The sequence below is a fragment of the Siniperca chuatsi genome, linkage group LG12 (genome assembly GCF_020085105.1).
Source record: "Siniperca chuatsi isolate FFG_IHB_CAS linkage group LG12, ASM2008510v1, whole genome shotgun sequence".
NCBI classification, from domain to species: Eukaryota; Metazoa; Chordata; class Actinopteri; order Centrarchiformes; family Sinipercidae; genus Siniperca; species Siniperca chuatsi.
Window position 1 is genome coordinate 16,996,660 of NC_058053.1, and position 5,591 is coordinate 17,002,250.

The following is a 5,591-nucleotide window of genomic DNA, read 5'->3' on the forward strand; positions in this document are numbered from 1 at the left end:
TTATTATTTAGAGGTTAGACATTTTTAATCTTTTTCTGGATGCATATATTTATCCAAGTACAGATAGTGATGGACAATCATGCTGTTTTGTAGAGAATATCTAAATCTTGGGTTTTGTACATGGATGTATTGTGCAAAGTTTCAAGTGAGTCAGATTCATGACCACTGAGCTCACTGCAGGCAAAATGGCACAGAATTTTGCAGGATCGCTTGGAGTTGATATGTGCAGATGTCATCTGAATTTTGTTGAATTTGCAGTGTATTTAAGAATTATGGCAGAGAATTTAGCAACCAGTTGTAGGTAAATGGTATAGAATTAAAAACAAAAACAAATGAAGAACATGTCACAGTAGGAAAAGCTCTTCCTTCCAGTTCTTCCTTGGACAAAAGTCTATCTTTGCATCAAATATCACTGACATCTGTTTAGTAGTTTTTGAGATATCTTTTTAACTAACAGACAAACAGACAGACAAACGGGGGAAAACAACCCCCTTGGCGGAGCTAACAATAAACCCATTGTTTCCTCCTCCCTCTCATCCAACTTGGTTATGGCTGATTAGAAACACCAGTGTACTGTTGTACAGCAGTCTTCATAGTATACACACATGACAGCTCACCCTTTGTTAGTCATTGCCAGGCTGTCTTTGAGTTAGCTGACTTCACAAACACAAACATTGGTGAACCTGGAAAACAGGTCTCACAGGGCTAGTTATCAAGTGACTGTGTGTGTAACCCTGAATTTTACAAACCAGCAATGAGCTTGTTTAAGAAGTGGCATTTGTAACAAATAGTCCAGTCAGATCAGGTTCAGAGCAAATAGTGTAAATGACATAGATCAAATAAATAGAAAGCACTCAGAGAGCTTACAGCTATAAAGGCTGTGCAGTCTAACAAAAAATGTTTAGAATGAATATGCGTCTTTGTGCAAACCCCTGGTGATGGCAATTTTTCTGATAATACCAAAAATTCTGTGAATGTTAGAGCTTTGTACCAGGATGAAAAATTGTAGTTGAGTCAGACACATAACCACTGAGCTTTGGTCATTCAAAATGTTCATGTTGCTATAACACTACCTATTGTCAAAATTCCATTATATTTGCAGGATTGCTCTGAGTTGATATGTCCAGGTGTGTTTGTTTTTGCAATTGCACAATGTGTTTAATAATTATGTCCGTTTGTGCCAATAGGCCATGCCTCCAAGAATTTTGCAATCAGTTGTAGAAAAACAGTATGTAATTCCAAAAATAAATTAAAATGTTTAATAAACCAAATTTAATGAAGATTGGATTAAAGCTGTGGTGAAAAAAGTAATGGTAGAAAGTCTAAATACTGACAATATTTGCTTATATGCCTGAGTTTAGGAGATATTAGCAAAACATAAAGTGTTTTATGAATGGCCACATGGTGGCGCTATCCACCGTCCTAGATCTTTTTAAATCTTTAAAGTAGTTTTAATGATTTTGCCCTAAATAACAGACAGACAAGCAAGACTGGAAACAAAGTCCTGGGTGGAAGTTAAAATTAATGAAAAAGAGAAGATCATAAATAAAAGTATGACAAATGCAAATAACAGAAATAACAGGCTTATCACTGCCCCACTTTTAGAGCACAGTGGGCAGATACTTTCCAATACTGGGTTTTCTCACTCTGTCTATATAAAGCTTTCCTATTATTAGACATACTTTCCATTGGTAAATACAGTATTATGTCATTGAATCTATAAAAAGATTTTCTATTATGAAAGTGGGCCCCTGTTCTCTGGTGCGGCATAGATGAAACTAGTACAAAAGCCTAAGATGTAAGTGTTGTAAATGCCTAAAAACATGCGTATTGATGTAATTAATTTTCCCAAGTTTTAGAAACTGGTCTATAAAAATGTCACCCTTTGAGCAGGCTTTTCCTACACTCTGTTTATTCAACAGTAGCCTATTGAGTACTTGTTTAGTACCTGCCACTTTCAATTACATGCAAACTTGTTACAGTAAACAGTGAAATACTGTGGTGTCATCATATCAAAAGAAAACATCTCATACCAAGTTAGTAATTAGTAAAGGTGCTAGTGTGGCTAAGTATAATTCTGTTTTCTATATTCAGCTCATGCTGGATGTTATGGAATATACATGTGTATGTGTGCTATGTCAGAACATTGCAGTCTTTAAAATTACTCATTTGTATTGATACTTTAAATATAAAGCACTGTCATTGGCCACATTATCTGAGTTTTGGCAATTGTAGTATAGGCAGGTTCAAAAATGTTTGCATAATACAGGGGCTCCATCTAGTGACCGAAACATGTATTTGCCAGTTCTTGTGCGCACATTCAACCCGTTATATGACTAAACAACAATTATTCCAGTAGTGTGGTATTCAAAATACTCTAGTCCTTGACTCTGTCCCACACGTTGCTTATTGTCTTATTCATTTGAACTATGAAGATGAACATTGACCGTGCTGTATTTAAGTGAAAGGGAGGTCCACTAGGTTGGGTCTGTTGTTCCCTGCAACACACTGACATTATTGTTGCAGCAGTTTTTGGGTTGATACCATTTGTTACACAGATTTGGTGCAAAATTTTACCATTTTTCACCACTTTGAGACACCAAGACCTTGAGGAACGCCATAGAAAAATTCATGCTGTGATTTGGTATCAAAAACTTTTGACATTTGGAGATTTCTGTAAGAATTGCATTTTTCAGCGATTGGATGGTAAGCACTTCTGTTATGGATAGTCCTCAGAAATCCCCTTATTGCCATTATACCTAGGTAAGTCATACACCATGCCCTAGGTCTGTAGTTTGTGGTTGTAAAGTTTCATGAGGCTGTGATTATCCTAGAGGTCACAATAGGTCATGGTGATTTAAAAAAAATATTATTATTTTCTCACTATGAAATGGCTACTATGAGGACTAACATCATCACACATGAATACAATTAGGCTCATTGAATCCACAAGAGTCTCAGCTTTCCAGTGAATTTATGCAATTACAATACTGTTTAGGGACCCCAGTATGCAGAAACATTAAAATACATCATTTTTAAAATAGGCAAAAATAACACATTTATACTGCATGCAAAAAACTCCATGGGATTAGCATAAAGTGGGCATGTCTATAAAGGGGAGACTCGTGGGTACCCATAGAACCCATTTTCATTCAGATATCTTGAGGTGAGAGGTCAAGGGACCCCTTTAAAAATGGCCATACCAGTTGGATGCCTTAGGTTAACTAGTTTCATATGATACAAGTTTTACTCTAGCTTTAAAAGCCTGCTACAGCCTCTGAAAGACAGTAATGTCGGCCAAGGACAGGTGTGTCCTAGTGGAGTTTAAAAGTTTAAAGTTCCTGTGCTGGTCTTGCTGCCTCTCAGCCTGGGATTTTGAGTTGTTGTTGTGTTTCGACTTTGTTTCTTTTGGTAGTCTTAATTTAGTGTCTTGGTTGTTTGTATATCTTCATGTTAATAAATCCCATGGTTGTCTTAAAGGTGTTTTTCTGTGGTTGGTTTGGGTCAGTGGTGAGCCGAACAACACTAACGGTGGGGCGTAACAATTGCACATGTCAGGGTAGGACAAATTACACCTTATCATTCTTATTAATATGTGGAGTCCAGAGACCGCATGTAATTCCTACCATAGTTCCACCCTTCCAGGTGTAATCAGAAGAAATATCATCAAACACCTGTTTAGGTGTGCAGGACCTTTAAAATGTTCTGTATTAAGTGTAAATGGGGGAAGGATGGATGGCTCTAAAGACCTTGTTATAATTCTTAATGTAAATGTAATCAAAATTTACACGATAAAAACAAACAATTTGCATCCAGAATGTTATAAACTATATTATCAGAAAACGAGACTGACTTCAAGTAGACAAAAGAACTTTTCCAAAAGTTTGTGAAACCACACAAAATGCCATTGGGAGATTCATGTTTCAATCCAGTTAATTTTAAATGTCTCAAAAAGCAATTCAAATCGATCTAATCCATCATTTTCATAACTCTTAACTAAGTTAGTATAGTTTAATATAGTGGATTTGATTCCTCTAAATCAACTTACAAATTCTAGAATTGATAGAACAAATACAGAATGACAAAGGTATATTAACTTTGACAATAAGATGGTCAAAGATTAGTTTCACCTGCTCTTTCAGAAGAAATTACTTCTCTTCTCCATTAATTTTTATTTATAGCAATTTTAAGGCATTTCACCTCTTGCTTAATTGGAATGTCATTCGGACTTGCAGGAAAGTCACAGGTGTAACTAATAACATTAATGATGGCCCCATTCTGCTTGAGTGTCCAAGTGAGCTAGTCCAGTAAGCAAGCATGCACAACATGCTTATCACAGATTTATCGGTATTGGCATATACAGTATGTCAGCCGGTAAATAACAAGAATTTGCAGTACACTGTTTGTCCACCACAGAGCACGTACAAGTTAATTTATCAATTGTAAAATATCCTGCATGTACATGGAATGTGCAATGTAACTAAGTACATTTACTCAAGTACTGTACTTAAGTACAATTTGGAGGCACTTGTACTTTACTTGAGTATTTCAATTTTGTGGTACATTATACTTCCACTCCACTACATTTCAGAAGGATATATTGTACTTTTTCCTCCACTACATTTACTTTGCAGAATACGATTTTACATACAAAACTTATGATCGACTTATAAAATATAATGCATTACTATAGGTTAAACTACCCAACAGTATATACTGTAAATAGTAAATAGTTAGAATTAGCTCCACTGGCCAACTACAACAGTGAAAAGCTGCTCACATGCTAATGCATCAGTAATAATAGTCCACTAGTAAAATATATGATAGTGTAACACTGACAGGAGTCATTCTGCTCCATAATAAGTTCTTGGAGCAGCAAAGTATATTTTGCTGCTAATACTTTATATTATGTTTACATTGTGGTATTGCTACTCTTATGTAAAGGATCTGAGTACTTCTTTCACCACTGATTTTTTTTTCCATTGGTGGGGCTCTATTATTTATTGCATATGTGTTTTTCATGCTATGACATTGTAGTGGCAACTTGTAAAATGTCTGCTGTGAAAAAGGCCCACATTGGACTGTTTAGCTCTGACTAATTTAATTGTATGTATTTGGAAATTAGTGTTTATTGTATATTACATAGAAATAACCCCTTAATGATCTATTTCACAACAAAACTCGATTAATATTAGAACATGACTCTTTGCAGTAACCAATAAATAAATAAAATGATGGCGACGGTTGTGTTTGAAGTTGCTATCATAGACTGTATGGTTGCTGCAATACTGTAAAATATCTGGCAGTGAGGTGAGAGGTTTGTAAACATTGCACATCCTGGACTATACCAAAGCCCGGGGGCAGTGACTTCACAGTGATGTCTACATCTCCATTTTAAAGCTGCACGAAGAGAAACTGGTTTCTTTTTACTCTGGGCGAGATTTTAATTTAAGTCTTGCGTGTATTGACTTTATGACGACCGTTTGAAGACAAACATCTCCTTTACTGTATAAAATATCCCCGCCCCACCCCTTCTCTATCAGGAAGTGGACCGTTCGTCTGCGTTCAGCTCTGAATCAGCTGAGTTTGAG